This window comes from Equus przewalskii, chromosome 1 (genome assembly GCF_037783145.1).
Source record: "Equus przewalskii isolate Varuska chromosome 1, EquPr2, whole genome shotgun sequence".
In the NCBI taxonomy this organism is placed as follows: Eukaryota; Metazoa; Chordata; class Mammalia; order Perissodactyla; family Equidae; genus Equus; species Equus przewalskii.
This window is the reverse complement of record NC_091831.1, coordinates 159,909,448-159,928,866: the sequence shown is the minus strand read 5'-3', so window position 1 is coordinate 159,928,866 and position 19,419 is coordinate 159,909,448. Positions and strand designations below refer to the sequence as shown.

At 43.1% G+C, this 19,419-nt stretch overlaps 1 long non-coding RNA gene and 1 gene segment (V, D, J or C); one reads left to right on the top strand and one right to left on the bottom strand.

Annotated features, from left to right (window-relative positions):
- LOC103543748 (T cell receptor alpha chain MC.7.G5-like) overlaps positions 1-19,419 on the bottom strand; it is a 440,107-nt gene that overhangs the window by 258,647 nt on the left and 162,041 nt on the right.
- LOC139084262 (uncharacterized) lies at positions 914-6,433 on the top strand. Its single transcript, XR_011541659.1, has 3 exons — positions 914-1,053; positions 2,538-5,665; positions 6,236-6,433. It is a non-coding gene; the product is annotated as an uncharacterized lncRNA (long non-coding RNA).

The window sequence follows — 19,419 nt, the reverse complement described above, 5'->3', positions numbered from 1 at the left end:
CTGTTCTAGTTCTCAAGAGGCAGCTGTGCTGTAGTGGAGAGACCACTTGATTTCAGCTTGGAAGGTCTGGATTTGCATCTGATACCACCACTTATTGGAAATCACTTAACTTCTCCAGCTCTCAGTTTTCTGGACAATAAAATGGGGATAACATTGTCTCATGTGGTCATGAAATAATGGCATGAGTACAACTTGTGACTGATCTACAGTTAGACCAGCACTGGGGTCAGCTGACCAGTGTGGAAGGTGGGAGGGACAGGCTTTGGTTTGTGACTTGCCTGGAAGCAGAGGAGCAACACCATGGTAGGACAGCACAGTGGTAAGTCCCCTCCTTTCTCACTGCGGTTTCAAGAGTCTCCAGGGAGAACTGGCCTCCCTTGTTGGTATATAAAGTTCAGGGAGCTATCCAGGTTCCTTTTATGCTAGTATATATTACAATTATTTATCCCTGCTCCTCATCCCTTCATCATTTGACTCTGCAAAATTTTGCTTCTTCTAAAAGGAACAAACATCTCTTATTGCTCCAACAAGGCATGTGGCTTAATTCCTGAAAAACAAAAGCAAGATAAAGGGAAGATAGAGAAATTGAGGAGCCGTATCTGAGTATCAAGGGACTGAGGTTCCAGTGTGGGATTACAGAGCTATCTTCCATTTCAGTCTTCCCATGAACTCTCCAGGAGTAATTTCAGCAGGAGAATCAATTATTCATTCAATCAATTATTGGGCAAAAATCCACTGGCTTCTATGGTGGTGTCAGTGCTGGGTTGGGCTCTGTGGGAGTGACAATGTTTTGGGCTCTCCAGGGCTCACCTGGCCCCGGAAGCTGCAGGGCCTGTGGTTCTGAGGCTCCAAGTCCACTCTCACCTGTGCAGCTGTGCAGCAGGGGGAGAAGAGGAGGGCAGTTCCACTGCATAGCTTCCCCTGAAGACTGAGGACTTTGCTTCTGGGGCTGTCTCCTGGCCCTGTCTTCGTCATCTCAGCTCTCAACATCTTAGGGACTCTCCAGGTACTCTTTGACTTGTCTGCAGATAACGAAGAAATGAGCCTGAATCGGTAGGTGTTCTGCCCCCAGAGAACAGCCTCACCAGTTGTACAGACAGTCTGGGGACTTTTTCTTCCCACGGTATCTCCCTCCTGGACTGAGGCCAAGATTTTGGCAGAGGAGCTGTTGATATTTAGCTTGGGACGACTTTTAATGCTTCTTTCCTCCCTATTTGTGACATTCCCTTTTTCTTTGGTCAAAATATATTTATTTTGGATCTTTTATTTGTATACCAAGGGAGCTGCTTCCTAGGAAGAGAGAGAGACTTTGCCAAAATGCCAATCTTCCTTAGGACAAGAGCCTATAACTGTCTCGCGGAATTTAACAGAAAATATTATTGCACTGGATTTAATTTTTAGTAGCATTTAAGTGCCTACTATAGTACTCTGCCATATCTAGTGCCCTGTAAATGTTGATGCTGGACTAAAGAAAACACAAAACAAACATAATGGGAAGATGGAGAAAGTGGAGCAAGCAATGAAAATTAAATGGGAAAAAGCAAAGTTAATGCATGATAAAAGGTTTAATGGGGTATTATAGAATTATCTACTGAAAGGACAAAGCAGAACAAACTAAAAATAAAAAGGAAATATAACAGCTTAGGTAAGAGGAACGTGGAGGCAGAGAAAAGCTGGAGAAGTAATTAGGACCATTACCTCCATGCGGTGGTTCTCAATCTTGGCCACACGTCAGGATCACCTGGGAAGTTTTAAAAAATGCTGAATCCTGGGTGCTACCCCCAGAGATTCTGATTTAATTAGTCTGGGTAGGATGTGGGCATCAGGATTTTAAATGGCTCCCTAGGTAATTCCAACGTGCAGCCAGAGTTGAAAACCATGGTGTAAGAGAATCTTTTAGTCCAACAAAGGCTAAACCTTGTAGTGCAGTAAAGGCTTATTACAGTGTTGTCCTTAGGGGACAAGCAAAGCCTGTGGCCAGGTGTCACCTGGGACCAGGAGGGTCTGCCAGTCCTCTGATCCTTGTCCTTTGTCCAGGACCATCATGGATCCTGAATAGCTCTCCTCTCTGGTGATTGCTCACCGTTGGCCTCTTATGAATCAGAGGGCATGAGGGCCTGCTTAGGTCAGCATCTGCCATCTCCTTGCTCCCCTGACCTCCTACAACAATGTGTGGGCACTTAGAGGGTGCTTAGTAAATATTTGCTAGGTGCTGTGGTCCTTGTCCTTCCGAGTCCTTTGGTGCTAATTGAAACGGGCTAAGTCTGTGGTTTTGGGTTCCCCCTCTTAATCCTGTCCTGACTTACAAGATCCAAATTCTGCCCTGCCCAGCTTCCTTCTGAGAGGTAGACTTAAGCCAGGGGAGCCTGCTAGTTGTGATTCCTTACGTTGTACAACACTCTGCTGTGTGTGTGTGAAATGGAACACAGCTTGTAGCACACCAGACCCATAGAGTACTGGGTTCTCCTTGTATTTCAATCTTGCGTTCTCTTTTCCTTCCCTCTCTCCCTTTCGTGTTTTTGTTCTGTAATTCCCAGGCTCACAGCACACCACAGTCATCCAAAGAGACCTGCTATTAAGAGTGAAAATGTGTCCAGTGCCCTGAAGTGGCCACCTGTGTTTGGAGGGAGCGAATTACCTTCTGCTCTCCTGGAATTGATGATTTCACAGTGAAGATTTGCTGCCACGGAGAGAGCTGTGGGTGGAATGCAAAGTTATTGGTGTCTCTGGAAATCCTCTTTGATTTCCTCTGCTTGTTGGAAGAACCAGGGGGGCCTGGAGGTCCTCAGGTAGAACATGGAGAAGCCAGAAGAGAGGTTTTCATGCTCATAAGAGACTAATCTTATGTCTTTGTTGGTAGAAGTCCATTTATAAAAAAGTGAAAACAAAAGAACAGTAATTTTGTACTTCCATCTAAACATATCGCAACAGAGAGGAAAAAGCTGGAAAACCCTGGAGTGGAGGCAATGGGTTATTGGTGTAAAAGGACCTGAATAGAAACCCTTGACTCTTTGTAGTATTTCTCTTCATATAAGAAAAAGCATTCCCTACTTTCTTTCTCTAAAATGGAGAAAAATATTTTGCTCAAGGTTCTTGATTGGGAGTGGGGCTGGGGACAGGTCAAGGATAGGCGGAAGATAATTTTCTTTTTTCTCCTTTGGTAGTGGGAGCTTATGAAAAAGTAGACTGTAGATGCTTCAGTGATTACGGGGAGCTCAAAGTCTGTAGCTCCGGAACTAGACAACTGTGGATAAGATCTTATCATGTAGATCTTGTATTCTTCAACCTGCCAGTTGTTCCCCAGGGTAGAGGGAGGTGACATAAGTGGGGTCCCCCAGAACCCTAGCGAAACTCCCTGCCTCATCTCCCACAGGAAGCAAATAAAGACCTTTATCCTTCAGTCAAAGGGAAAGGAGAGAGCTGTAGGAGGCCTCCCTGAGAGTGAGACCCTCCCACTCTACCCCAGGTGGGAGACAGTGAGATGACTCTATCCTCTGGGTTGGGTCTATGCTGCCAGAGGAGGGGAAATGCCAAGATGGAGAGGACTTGCTCTCTTTCCCTTGGGGCAAGGATGTGGTGGGTCAGACCTCCAGGAAGTCTGGCCCTCTGTGCCATCAGCTCACACAGCCACCAGCAAAAACTTGTATCATCTGTGCTTTTTCTGGGTGGCCTTCTAGCCCAGACACAGCTCCATAGGTACCTCCACGTTCTTGGGCTCTGAGCTAACACACCTACTACTTTGGCTTAGTTTTACCACAGGTTGGGAGGAAGAAAGAAATGAGTCTGAAAGAATGCCAAAACATGGGATCAGCTCTAAAGATACAGAGCTAACTGAGGGAATAGTGAAAGAGAAATGTGAACTCACTCTGGGCAGTTGTGTAGACAAACAGAATGGCCATGAGATAGCTTTGGGGGATAGAAAAAGAGACTTTCTGACCCACCGAAGTGGGAAAGTTATATTTGAGCGGATGTTGGTCCCACAGCAGCTTGGGTCACCATAACCCAGTGCCCTCGTCATATCCCAGGGACCTCACCCTCTGCTTCTGCTGCTGGCCCATTGCCACACCCTGGGCATCTTTGATGTTCTCATACATGACAAGGGCACAGGGTTTGTGGTGAAACTTTGGTGAAAAGTGAGGGTGGGTATAAGGGCAAGGACTGTACAAGGTAAGTACTATATTATTTGTCATACTCACCATGGCCAGAGACGCCATAGATAAGAGTGGTTGTTTTATGATCACCATAGTACTGCTTTGTTAAAGCCTAGTTTAGAATGCAAGAGCTGTTATATACATCATAGATGTGACAAGTTAAAGGACTGTTAACACTGAGCTGTGTAATGAACACTTAGTATGAGTGAATGAGAAGATTATTGAATAGAAATATAAGCTATCCAGCTGGCAGGGCTTTAATTGCCAAGTAGTCTGAGAGTTTGCTCATGTGCATGACTGAGTAGTGACTGGGAACTTGGGGAATTACCAAAGGAGGGCAAAGGAGACACTATGTGCAGCAAGACTGCCCTCTGATGAACAACCTCAGCATCTATCAAGCAGGAGTAACATTGATTGTGAAATCACAGTACATGACAAAGCAGATGGTGTCAATCTAAACCGACACTGGTGTTCAGGCCTTGGTGAGAAATCAGGGATGTGGGATTACAGTGATGCATAGGGAATGGCACATGCCAAGAAGATGGAATAGGAGAGTGCAAGAAAAGAGGATTGTTTTGCAAGACTCAACTGATGATGATCTCTCTCTGTCAGAGCACTTTATTTTTAAAAAGGCCAGCTCACATCCCAGATTGGTGGCCCAGAGGTTGAGCCAAGGGTCATGGCTGCAGAGTGCTAGGAGGAGAACCATTGCCCCTGCTCACGATCAGCTGTATTTGTGTTGACTCACAACGTGGCTGGGGACTCAGCTGGACAGCATGCCAAATGCCTGGTAGAATTTCTAAAGCCCCTGTTGACCGAGAGGGCTCCTGTTAATAAATATTATAGCACAAAATCCATGTTTATCTAGGGAAGTGTGATTAAGAAGGGATACTGGCGGAAAAATAAGATATAGTTGAAAATGCTATGGCAGTTGAAAAATGTTTATTTTTGCAAAAGAGATGTAATCCAGACCATTTTCCTCTTATTTTGATAGACTAAGCCCTAAGCTTTAAGCATATGGAGGCCAAGGACAAAATTTTTTTAGGGCAACCAAGATGAGAAAAAGCAGTCTCTGTACACACACGAAGGAGCTGTGCCACAGGGACCGATTATAATCAGGGCCCCCTTGTGTGGTCACCAGGGACCCTGACTCATTTAGGCAGATCATCAAGTACAAAAAGGCTCTTAGCTTTTCTCTAGACAATACTTAGGTTGTTTACAACAGTCCTCTTTTCTTCTAAAGGTGTATGAAACTTAGGTAATTTTTTTCATTGTTGAGGAAGATTTGCCCTGAGCTAACATCTGTTGCCAATCTTCCTCTTTTTGCTTTAGGAAGATTGTTGCTGAGCTAACATCTGTGCCAATCTTCTTCTATTTTGTATGTAGGTCACTGCCACAGCATGCTGATGAGTGGTGTAGGTCTACAGTCAGGATCTGAACCTGTAAACCCAGGCCACCAAAGCAGAACACCCTGAACTTAACCACTACACCATGGGACTGGCCCATAAACCTAGGTAATTTTGACTCATGGAAGAGGGCTTGCAAGAGGTTGGGAAAAGAACAGGATCAAAATGCAGATGAAGGACCAGAGCTGCAATTGCCACTGGCTATTATTAGAGCTGCTGGTGAAATCTTTCTGCAATCCAGCGAGTCTTCCTCTTTTCACCTCCTCTTTGGCACTGAATCCAAATCAAGGAGTCAGCATTATGTGGTTGAATTGCTGCTCTGGTTGAATGGGAGAGTTTTAGGCAAGCCTTTGCTGTTTTCCTTCCACTTTTCATTTTAAAGTAGGGAGTAGATCCAAGTGGGAACTATTGTGAAGATTAAGTCATCCATGGCTGTAGCAACCCAGCATCACCAGATGGGATGCAGGAATGTAGGCAATTTATAAAACCTTTGTTGTGGGTTCTGTGACCACAAGGGATGATATTGGCTTGATTTAGCATTTTTAAATTTAAGTATTCACCTCATGCCAATGTTTATAGCTGTGTTCTCTCATTGTAGATCGTTCATTTGGAAGTACAGAACAATGAAACATTATTTCTTTAAATAAAATATTTCCTTTCATTACATCTGTGTCTCAGTGATCCCTAGGGCAGAAATTCAGTTCAAACATTAAATTCGATAACCATATAGGGAACAATTACGATGCAACGCAGTATGGAAACTGAAGATGAAACAGACTAAGGATCCCTGCCCTCAAGGGGTTTATAAGTTAGGAGGAGCATGAAAGAAGGATCCAAACAAGCATGGAAAAAGAGAGAACACATGAAATGATTCAAGACAGGTAAGTGCAAGGTGGCTCAATGCGAGGAGATTATATCCTCAGAGGGGAGTTTTCACTGGAGGGAGAAATTAGGGTGTCATGAGCACATACATGGAATTTATCGCCATGAGCATGAATGATATCACCTGGGAAGAGATACAGAAGGGAAGGGAGACCCAGGCAAGGGTGCTGGGTGCTCTATATTTAGAAGACAGATAGAGGAAGAGGAGCCAGCAAAGGCGACTGAGAAGCAGATGCCAAGGATGTAGAAGAAAATCAAGAACAGGCAGCATCTCAGAAGCTAAGAGTGGAAAGCGTTTCAAGAAGGAATGGGTGACCAACTGTGTAGTGCGCCGCTGAGAGGCTATATGATCATTGGTTATTTATTCCTGTGTCTGTCTCCTCTTGTCTTCAACTGGCAAGTCCATAAAGGCAGGGCCCATGTTGGTTTTGCTCACACAATGTACTCAATATCTGGCATAGTACTTGGCATAGAGTAGGACTCAAAATATATTTATTGCATAAAGGAACAAAGAAATAAAAGCCAGTCTGAGATGTTTATATTTAATTCAGTAGGCAAGAAGTAGTATCTGAATTAGCATTTTCAGATTCCTAGCATAGAGTTTGATCTTAGTGAAAAATGCAATCCTCTTTTTTCAGGCAGATCCGTTGGCCTCATGCACACCTCCTCTCAACATCACTAGGTGTCCTTCAGTCTGGATGCATAGAAATGAGGAAATAGCAAGAATCCGTCTGAGTGATTCTCTCCTAATCTTTAGGGTAGGGTTAGCCACTAGAATCTCATGAAGTATTAATGGTTATGCCATTATAAAAAGAATTCTGTGATCTCAATCCTGAGTTAAGCAAGTATCTTTACAGCAGGAATTCTCAGAGCGTTTAATATGATAATAAGGAATTGTGAATATTAAGAGATGGCTATTAATACAGAGTATTTGTCAAACTTATTTAACCATGGAATACTTTTTGTTTAACAACTGTTGACATCTTAAAGGACATCTGAAGAACAATTTGGCAAATGTTGACCCGAGTTTTGAAACAATTTAAGAAGAAAAAAAAGTAATATCAAACTCCTTTTCAGTTGACATGGGGAGAAACTCCCCGTGTTGGATACAAATTGCATGAGTGGAGTTGAAGTTTATGGTAGGTTGTATTATTATTCTGAAGTTATTGACACCCCTTTCATTGAGAGGATTAACAATTCCTGCCTCTTGCTATGTGTCTTGCAGTGCCTTCTGTGGGAAGGGTGTAAGTCCCTGACCAGTTGGTTTGGGGTTTGGCCATGGAAGGGCTTTAGTCAATAGATGTGAGTGGACATGCTGTATGTCATGCCTGAGCAGATGCTTTAAGGAGCATCTGGAGTTTCTGCCAGCAGTTCTCTTGCTCTTTCTTCTCTGCCATGAGAACGGTGTATCCCAAATAGTGAGTTATCTTTCAGTCTGGGTTCTGGAATGGGAAGACACAGGGAGCAGAGCTTAGCAGCCACCTTGTAGCCACCAACTTTTAGTAAAAGCAAGAGCAAAAAGTAAATGTTAATTGTTTTAAGCCACTGAGAGATTGATGCTGTTTGTTACCACAGTAGAGCTGACTAATTCAAAGAGAAAAATGTGGAAGGCTGATATTAATATGACAGCTGTTTCTTTCCAGAGCTCCTAGAAGAGAGACAGCTCCAGAGGAGAAGCAGGAACCTGAATGGTTCAGTTTATAGCTGAATTTTTAATACTTCACAGGAGAAAAGTTGCATTCTTGCTCTGACTAAAAACAACTCTATGAACTGAAACAACTTGATTAGCCTAGATAAAGATTTATAGATTTAGTGTAGGCTATAACGTGCTGGTATAGCTGAGAATAAATCTCAATATTTCAAACTGAATGAAATCAAAGAACATACAGAAACGGAAGTTCATGGCCAGTCCCATAGGCATTATTTGCCTTTCGTAGAGCACATTACTTTCTTAATAGCCTCTCCAGATTTACTCACAGTTCTCATTGGCAGACTGGGGAGAAGGTTAGTGCCCAGAAGCACCAAATTCTGGGAACTCCCAGTTTTGGGAGGGCTCCTTACCAAAGACGAAAAGTTAAAGGGAGTGATCAGTACCCAGGGAACTAATGTCCTTCTTTCCCTCTCCCCTTCCTTTTTGCTTTTCTTAATTCCTTATTTTCTCAACCCATACCATTACACTTTAGCTGGTCTGTTTTGTGGCGTGTACAATAGCAGCATTTTGGTAATCTCTAAGCTTTACTTGGCAGGGACTTTGCTACATCTGTGGTTAAGGAGCCCCCATGAAAGCTCTGATAGACATTAGCTTCCCCATAAAAAGAGACTGGTTGTGTCTAGTCTAGGTTCAGGATTTTTCTGTTAGTTTTCAGTTTATTTATTTATTTAATTAAACTCAAAGCATCATAGCCAAAGGAGTATTTGTGTGTGTGTGTGTGCGTGCACGTGTGTGTGCACATGCATGTGTATAACTGTTGAGGAGGCTCCTCTTCCTTCTTGGGTCATCCTAAGGTACCTCCAAGCAGACGTTACCTCAGGGAAGCAAGTGTTTTCTCTGTTATGAGTTCATGTCACCTCCTCTGAGAGACCTCTCCCAGCTCTAGGCCATCACTTCCTTCATGATGTTCTCACAGCTGTTTCCTCCTCCTTCTGTTAATGTCTCTATTTCTCCCACTAGAAAGAGAACCTTGAGGACGGGGTTGAGAGTTGGTCCCTTGTGTAACTCAGCATGCGGCACAGCACCAGGAATATTGTACATGCTCAGGACATATTTGAGGGATGAGGATATGCATCTCATAATTATAGACTTGTGTATTTTAATAACATGTCTACTGGAAATATCCACACCAAAAGGCTCGTCATAAGCCTAGCCAGGAGTCACTGAGAAAATAATAATCATGTCAGCCCCTCTGATTTCCTCATAGATGGCCAGCCTCTCTGGGTGGGTTTTGCTTACCCGTCCCAGTCCCTTATGTGGGAATTGGCTCAGAAATATGGAGAACACTCTGACCTCAGCTATCCTATGTGCCCCCAGATGGGCTCTCGAGTATGTCAGACAGCTAAAGAATGGGTGGAAATCATTAGTCTCTGAGAAAACCCTTGGCCTCTAGCTCAGGGTGATTCTGGGGTGTCCAACATCACTCAAAAGTGAGCATATGGTAAGGCTTGGGACCCTGCTGCAGCCGAGAGTCAGTCATGATCACCAAATTCTGGGAAATCCTAGAATCTAGGAGAGTCATTCATTTATTCATACAAATATATTTATGCAATTTGTCAGATTCAATGATAAACAAAAGCAGATATAGTCTTTGATCTCCCAGAGTTTATAAACTAGTGAGAAAATGGACATTAATCAAATTAATTAGATATTATTAAAAGCTGATATAGTAAAGCATATTAAAAAACAAAACCCCCAAATCTGGACTTACTGGGAGATCTCAAGACATCTCTGAGGAATTAATGTGTCAACTTTGATCCAAAAGATGAGGAGGAGTTAAACTGGTGACAAGGAGATAGGAAAAGTGTTCCATAGGGAGGGAATAATATGTGCAAAGCCTCTGGGGTGGGAGGGCACGTGGGACATTCAGGTGACTGGAAGAAGGCCTGTTTGACAGGAGCATGGAAAATGCAAGAGAGAGGGGTGAAGTATAGGCAGTGGAAGTGAGAAGGGGTCACACTGTACAGGGTCTTAGAGGCCACTTTCAGGATTTTGGTCTTTTGCCTATAAGCAAGGTGAAGTCATTGAAGGATTTTTAATTAGGGGTTTGGCATGATCATATTTGTATTTTGAAGAGATCACTCTGGCTCCTGTGGGGAAGAAATATTGCATGGTCCCAGAGATCATCTGGCTCATTCAAAAGGCTAATGAAATGATTCAAAGGAGAAAAGGGTAGTTTGGACCAAGGTGTTCATAGTTGAAGATGGAGAGAAGTGTGTGGATTTGAGATGATGATGTTACGAACTGAGATAGGGAACCTTAGGAAAGGACCATATTTGGAAGGAAGGTCTTGATTTGAGTCTTGGAGTTGAGCTGAAGTAGTTTTGTGACATCTAAGTGGACATGTTGAACAGTCAAGTGGACATATAAATATTAACTCATGTATTCAATTCATCTTTATTGACTTCCCACTACATACTAGTTGCAGCATTGAGAATTGTATGGAACAGAAAAAGATATTGAACTTAGATTCTTCTCTTGAGGAGTTTAAAATGTATAAGACAGTCATGAGGAATGGCTGAGGGTACTGGGTAGAGAGATGAGGGCTTGGGAGGTGGACATGATAACTGTCTTCAAATATTTGAAAATATGAAGGTAGAATTTAGTCTGTGTTGCTCCACATAATGAATATCAACATATGAAACATACGAACATGTGAAATTATGGAGAAGCAGACTTCTATTTAGTATAAAAAAGTAATTTTTAAAATAAGAACTGTCATTGGAAATATTTGAAATGAGACTGAATGATCATTTATTCAATCAATATTAAATGAACTTGTTAATTGAACGGAGGGATTCCTGCTTGACCTTTAAGATCCCTTCTGGCTTTCAAATTCAATGATTCTAATTTTCTGTTTAATGGCTTAATTGTTCAGAAGGAAGGTCACGACTTAGATTTCCTTGAGTTCATTTCCTTACTTGAACTCTGACTATATACTTTCTGGACACTTTCAGGATGCTGTCATGAATATCTTCTTCAAGGTTGTGACACCTTCAGAATGAAAAATGTATGATAAAAATTACATTCTCTTCCATGGCTATCCGTGGCCTGCTCTGATGTAGAGGAAGAGGTCTACTCCAATTCTCTTTTTTCTCTTGCCTCTCACTCCATACTATGGTTCCATGATGTTGGATGACCTGGCTGTGCAGCCAGTCGATGGCACTATTCCTGGAAACAAGGTACCACCTTCTTGCTGCCTAGGAGCAATCATGTCTTCTGTTTCCAGCCACACAGGATATCTAAGGACTCCTCTGCTTGGGAACCTGGTGGAAGTGTCATGCCTGTTACCACACCATGACAGCTGAACTCAAGGACTTTTTTTGGAGGATGGGCACTCTGGGATTTCTCTTCACTGCTCTGAACTCTTCCAAGTGAGCCCTTTTCATGATGGATAAAAATCATAGAAAGCAGGATCATGAGGACAACAATAAGATGAGTTTAGTCAACTCTCAATTGCCTTTACCAAGTATAGTGGGGAAGAAGATGGACAATACAAAAATATTAGCTGACATTCATGTGATTCATTTTGCTGTGAGATTTCCACAGAAACACTTGGTCCATGTCCATACTGTGCCATGGATCTATCTTTACATAAGTCTGAGGCTTCAGATATTATATAAAAGATTTTCTTTATTACCCCCTGGTAAGCTCAGAGAATTTCTCCAGGTCTTTAATTTTAATTCTTGTCTGGTTTCTTTTTTCATTGTTTTGTGCCCAGCCTCTCTCAGATCGTAATTGGGAAGTCTGGTTGTTTTCCCCCAAGGTGTCTATCTTCCGTGGCTCCAGGCACTATTTTTCATGCTCACTCCATGCCCATCTCAGGTTCTGAGTTGCCCCACCCCAACATGGGCCAGAACTTCATGTTCTCATTCATCCTGCAAGAGGAAGAGACAACTAGAGACACATGCTTTTATCTCATTTCCATTTTTTTCCCAGGCAGACTTAATCAGATACTAATGATTCATGTTCATTTTTCTGGCTTGATCTTGAGTTGAAGGTGTGTGGCACAAGGTCCTGGGTTGCGGTGGATAATCTATAAAGGTCACATAGTATGATAAAAAGTACATTGATTCAATAAATATTAATTCATTTCCTAATCGGCTTGTGGATGAATGAGAAATGGTCATACCTAGAATTTATGTAATGCCTTCTTACAAGGAGCATACAAGGACACAATAGCCCCACAAGGAGAATATTTATTATATTGTAACACAAATAACCTGTAACCCGATTTGGGGAAGACAGATTGCTTATTGTGAGTCTCACACCTGGCTGCACATCAGAATCCCTTCAGGAACTTTTTACAAATATGGATTCTAGGGGGGCATTTGGGGAAAACTGATTTATATTTCTCTACCTCCATGAAATTTTTCAATAATGATTGGTTCCCTAGACTTTAATATGCATATAACTCACTTGGGGAATCTTGTTAAAATACAGATTCTGATTCACAGATGTAGGATGGTGCATGAGATTCTGCATTCTGACAAACTTCCAGGTGATGCTGATGCTGTCTATCTGGAGATCACACATGGAATAGCAAGGTTTTAGACTCAAGAGGGGAAGAGGAGAGAGCAGGGGATGGAGGTTGAATTACCTAGGAAGCCAGAGCTCCATGCCACACCAATTCAATCAAAATGTCTGGGGATTTACTTTGGGGGAATACTCCAGATATGGGTATTTTCAAAGAATTTCCCCAAGTGATTCAAATGTGCAGTTGGAATTGAGAACTATTGTTCAAGAGATGCCTTGATCACATCTAATGCCTATTTCTCTGTAGTCTGGGCACATCTTTCTTGTATTAAAAAAATAGTAGTTCTTCCGCTGCTTGCAGCAGAATTTCTCAAAGCATGTCCTTGGACCATCTGCACCAGAATCACTCAGGTACTTGCTATAAATACATATTCCCAGGCCTGACCCCAGATAGACTGAAATAAAATCTTTGTAGCCCGGGCTCAAGAATCTGATAGGAAACCATCTCTCCAGGTGCTTTGCATGCACAATGAATTTGAGAAATATTGACTTAAAAGATAAAATAAAATCTCTTTAGCCTTGCAGCCAGAGGTCTCTAAACAAGTTCATCCTAACCAGAGTTTTTAAGTTCTCTCTTCCCTTGCTCTTCTGCATTAATCCCCTGTGGTAGGCAGCCTCTAAGATGGCCCACAATGATCCCCACCTCCTGGCATTTATGGTCTCATGTAACCCTCTCCCCTTGGGTGTGGGCTGCGGTTACTGACTCACTTTTACTGAAGAGAATATGGTAGAAATGATGGGATGTCACTTCCAAGATTAGGTTACAAAAAGACCGTGCCTTCTATCTTGGAAGCCCTCTCTCCCTCAAAGTTCTTGCTGTTGGGAAGCATACTGCCGTGTTACAGGGAGCCCCATGAGATGCCTACATGAGAACTCAAGATCTGTCAACATCCACACGAGTGAGCTTGGAAGTGGATCCACTTCTCCTCAATGTCTGAGATGACTGCAACCCCAGCCGACATCTTGATTGCAGCCTGATGAGACATCCTAAACCAGGGGATGCAGCTAAACCACACCTGGATTCTAGACCTATAGAAACTATGAGATAACAAATCTTTAGAGCCTCCAAATTTTGTGGTAACTTGTTATATAACAACAGATAACTGTTACACTCACCTTGAAATAGCCTTCCTCCTCCTTCCCACTCATCCAAGCCCCACTTCTTTCAAGCCTTAGCTGTTCTAAGAAATTTTTCTCATGGTTATTGTCCTTTCATGAACTCCTAGAGTACTGCATACGGCGTTAGTAGCACTCACTGTTAGGTGGTATAGGCTTTCTTGTATTTTCGTATTCCTTTGTCATCTTTAATTATAATTTCTAATGCTGTCTTTGAAATAAATTGTAAACACGTTGATGAGAATAGAACGTAGAATAGAATTTGACTTAGAACTTTTTCTATTCCGTGACCTATTCCAATATTATAAATACAATAAGTGCCCTATAAATAAATGTGTCATGAAGAGGCTAGTGCATTGGAAGGGATACTGACTAGAAGGCATCAGGAGAGCTTCTGCTCTCATACTCATGTCTGCTCTGCAGCCTAATGCCTGAGTTTTAACCACTTGTGGAGAGAAGATTTCAGATGATAGATACTTGAGCAGAAAAACAAAGAGTTGGCTACTAGAGCCAACAGGATAAAGGTGCTCCTTTGATGATGATTAAATGTTTGTATCTTCAAGCCTTCCTGTTTCTCATCCTCCTCAGTAGGTTCCTCTAGGCCTTGGCTCTCTATAGTCTCAGACACTTCTGGCTCATCTATTTCAGCTTTGAACTTGGGGATCTATTTTTTTTTGATTCTGTTCATTCATGGCCATCTCAGAAATCCCACATTGCCACAAGTATTTTTCTCCGAGATCTCTCTCAGCAACTGGCACGAAGGAAGCCTGTGTATTACCCCTCCCTGCCCATCCCCATGGATGCATGGGACTCCTCTGTAGCTAAAGGAGGATATTAAGCATTCAATTCCTGAACTAGTTATAGGAGCATTTCAGAAAATGGCTCTGTTCATCCTTCTTCACACAGTAAGAGTTCAAGCTATCTCTAATAGCTTTGGAAATTTTGATTGGGATGGTAATGGAAAACCATCCTTGCTTTATCTAGTTTATACACACGAGCGCGTTCACACTAATGACTCTGGGAATGAGCTATGGCACTCACTATAGTAGAAATTCTGTTCATCTCAGCCTGCCTCCACAACGAGAGGCCTCCTCAGCACTGAAGGTTGTTTTTTCAACCTTTTCTCAGGAGTCTGGAGAGACAGGTGCAGGGCCCCCTTGGTCTTTCCACATAAGCCCTAACAGCCTTTTCTGCCCCCTCCGACTGATAAAGAAGGCCCCTCTCAACCAACTGCAAAGATAAGGCCCTTGCCCCAACTCAGTTCCTGTTTCTCTTATCAGATGTTACTGGTGAGGTTATCAGGGCGTCTCATCTCAGGTGGGGTGCACATTTTAGCTAAATATGGTCTCCAGTTGGACTTGCTGCCTCGGTTTGACCCTGGGGATTCTGAGGCGATCAGAAGCAGAACTGTAGCACTGTGGGTATCGGACCCACAGTAGTAAGTTCCAACATCTTTGGTTGTTGCTTTTTGAATGTCAAGTATATATTGATTTTTTAAAATATTGATTTCCCCTTTGAAACTTTTCCTTAAATCATCGTTAGAATTGTTCCTTGGTCCGTATACTAAAGTCAGAGAGTTATCTTCATTCTTCTTATACCAGCTCATTCGATAGTTCTTCAAGTCCCCTCCTGTTATGTTGCAACGGAAGGTGGCAGTTTCCCCAGCTAGGACAATCAGAGTTTTGGTGACTGGTTCCAAAATTATATCCACTGAAACTCCTGAAAGGGAAAGCCCAAAGTTAAAGAGACTGTGAGGAAATCTATCCACCCCAAGGGTATGGAGGTCCGAGCCTTACTCAGTAATAGGTCCCCATTTGGCCTCCCAGCAGATTGTTCCTGCTGCACATTTCTGTAAAAGGCCCAGTGGCTTGTCCTTACCTGCACAGAAGACGGCCAAGTGGAAAAGGGGACAGATCCATAGCATGGCTTCACAGGGGGCAGCTCTGTGGTACGCTGGTGCTCCCTGGCTGCCCCTGCCTGGATCAGCTGCTGTCTGCCCATGAGAAGTTTTGCCCATTGTAAAGGTGGTTTGATGTTAGTCACTTCCTCAGAAAGAGGTGTGACAGGCCTGCAAGGTCACAGGTTAAGCTGTTTATTCAAGAAACATGGACTAACTGTCTATTGCAGGACAGATACTATTTGGAAGACATAAAGGGGAACAAGACTCTGGGGGACAGGCTCTGCCTTCAAAGAACTCAGTTTTTGGGGGACACAAATATAGAGCAATTACAAAGGAGTGTTAAGTGCTATAAATGAGGTAGATGCAAAGTGTTCTAGGAGCATGGAGGAAAGAGCTGCTTCTGCTTGGGATGCTCAGAAGAGGTAACCCTGAACTGAGCAGTGAGAGTTGGGTAGGACTTTGTCAGACTACACATCTGATGGAGCATGCCCAGGAGAGAGAACTGCAAGAGTAAAGGCACGAGGACAGTCAGGAGCAACCCAGCCTCCAAATTATGCTCATTTTGCCTCCATGTCACTCCTGTGCTGGTCCCTTCCCCACTGGCCTCTGCCACCCTGCTTCAGTCTGAGCACTTTACCCCTGCTGCCAGCTATTGGTCTACTATTCCAAGAGGTCTTCCTGCTTCCAGACTCTCCTCCTTTTCATCCATTCTCCAAGCAGCCATCATACTGATTCTTCTTCAGAACAAAGGGGATCAGGTCACTGCCTCTGCTGAAACTCTTTTCATAGCTCTCCTTGTCCTTTAGGGGAACCTGAAGATCTTTTGTCAAGGGTCATATGATCTCCTGATCTGCGTCCTTCTCCAGTCTCACTTTTGGCCACTTCCCCACTTGCACTCAGTATTTCAGCTGCACAAAAATAGTTGCAATTTCAAAGATGTTTTATAGTCCCCATATATGCAGTTTTTGCACTGGCTATTCCTTCTTCTTGGGAAAACCACCCCTTCCTTCCCCTCTCCTCCCCTCACCCACCTGAAGGAGGTGTTCCCCTGGGACTCCCTGAACTTGTTAGATCATGGCACTTATCACCTCTATTATAATTATCTCATAATTTGCTTTTTTTCTGTATTGGACTTTACGATTCTTTAGAATAGAGACTGCTATCTTATTTATATTTGCATTCTCAGTGCCCAGCACAGAGCTTGTCAATATTAGGCACTCAGCAGATATTTGCTAATCCAAGCAGGATTTGCCTGGAGGCTTCTGACTGTCAAATTGCCTTGAGTTGCTCATCTAGTGAAGGTTGGGATTAGGAAAGGATTTGCCAGCAACCTAAAACCAAACCTGGGAATCCAGGTCTGTTACCCATTGTTGTAGGTATAGGGAGAGGCAGGTACTCTGAAGCAGGAGGATAGTGCCTACCTGGCTAGAACCTGCTTGGAATTGCTTGTGGCTAACATTCTGACATCATCCATTGGTGCTTAGGTGGTATCACCACCCACATCATCTATATGCAAAAGGAGCATTGCTTAGCAGGTCTAATAGCTTTGGGTTTTGAATATTACTTTGTAACTTACCAGCAGCTGGGCAAGTTCCATCTCTGAGTCTTGATTTCCTCATCTGCAAATAGGGTAATTCTAGTTGCCTTGCAGGGATGTTGTGAGTTGAAATGAGAGAACACACGTGAAGCACTTGCCCTTGTGCCTGGCACACATTTGCAAGCCCACCACAGATGTTGGTGTCTTTTCCTCATCCCTTCTGCTTTGTCCTGCTTAGGTTAGGGACCTAGTCATAGCTCCCTACCTGAGCCATAGTCATCAGGGGAGACACAGAGCTTGTAATTTCAAGCCTGGTGTCGAACATTTCTCTGAGGGAATGAAGTGTCAGCTGAGAACGTTAGGCTGTCTGTAGGACTTTCGGCAGGTGAATGGATGAGCTGAGTGGAGCCGTGTCTGAGAAGAATGAGCAGTGTCTATCACTTCTAAGCCCTTAGGCGAAGGACTGTCTCTGGTAGCTAAGGATGCAGGTCACATATGAGTTAGAGGCCCAGTCTTCTTTGTCCATCTGGGATGAAGAAAGAATAGGAGGACTTGAAGAAGCGAAAAGACCTCAAGGTCAAATCAAATTAACCCACACCGGCTACCAGCTGCCCAAGCCTAATACCATTTTCTCTGATGGTCTCTGTTGCTGTGGGTCCTTGGTATGAAACATCTATCCACAGGATCACTCAAGCATCAGTGAGAGAGAGTGCCAGAACTTAGGAATTTCTTCTAATTGGAAGTTTCAGGACCTATTTTGCCTTTGATTTGAGAATACATCTACTCTCTCGCCATCCTCTTTGAGTTCTTTGGGTGAAAAAAGAAATAAATTTGGTGAAGGAAAGCCCTTTATTTACTTTATCTCTGACTCACAAACATCTCACATCAAGCTATAGTGACAGTGAGGTCAGACTCTGACGTGTGCCCATGGTTTACCTCTGTTTAGGCATGGCCCTTATCAGCTGTTTGCTCTCTTTCTAGTTGCTGCCTTGCTCTCTGGGTTCTCTGCTCTGGCACCAGCTGGTTGGACAAGCAACTGAAGAGCAGAAATGGAGGTGAATAGAAAGAAAAGACACCATGTTTCGATTTCCCTTGGTCAGGATCTCAGCTGCCTAGTGTCCCAGGATGGCCTTTAGTAAGTAAGTGGTACTTCTTGGTCTGACTGATTTGGGCTCAGAACACTCAGACGTCTGGGATTACTTTGTTTCTCTGATTTGTTTTTACTGAAATGTCTGGGCCCCACTGATTGTTTTAAAGCAAACAAGATATTTTTGGAAATTAGTGAGGAATTTCAATGGGTGTCAAGGAAAATCACAGTGTCATTTGTCTCTAAAAAGATTTTGGCTGCCAATATTCCATCTGTGACTCACTTACCCAGCTGTGTGGCACTGAATGAAGCAGCTGCCAGGCAAAACATCAGAGAGGCAAGTTGGGACTTTTTGAGTTGTAATTCTGCTTCTGTTACTGACTTGGGACTTTGGGATGCAAATAAATAAACTGTCCCATATTTAGTCTCAGCTCAGTTCTTTTAGGATATTTGCCTGGCTCCCATCACCCAATTCATCCTGAAATATAAAGGTTCTGATTCCAGTCTGTCTTTTCCTCCTGGAACACTCCCATATTATTGCAACCAAGTACTTTTCTTGATCCCACACGTGTCTGATTTGGTTTGTCTGCTAGGCTATAAGCCCCATTATGGTGTGAACTCCAGAAGAGTGGAAAACTTGTATTACTTGCCTTACTATCCTTGGCTCTTGGCATGGTGTCTGGTACATAGTAGACATTCAATATATACTGTTGAATAAAACATGAACCACGCCAATTCTATACTCTTAGATTTATGGACACCTGATGAGCACTTGTTAAATAGTTTAACTTTCCTCCTCACCTTTTCTTCTGTGACTGTCCTTCAAGGATCACATGGGGGGATTGAAGGGCTTCCAGTCAGATGGTGAGGTGGTTGGGACAGATACTCTCAAATACACCGTCAGCTCCACCACAGTTTTCCTTTCGGTTCCCACAGATCACTACCAGGAAGCCTGTCCTTAGGCAGTGCTCTCCAGTCAATGCACAGTTCTCTAACGACTGTTCTTTTTTATCCAAACTTTCCTTTACCTTTGATGGTAGTGGGTTTTGAAAAGGAAGAAAGATTATTTCTCTTACTGAGACTGTTAGCATGA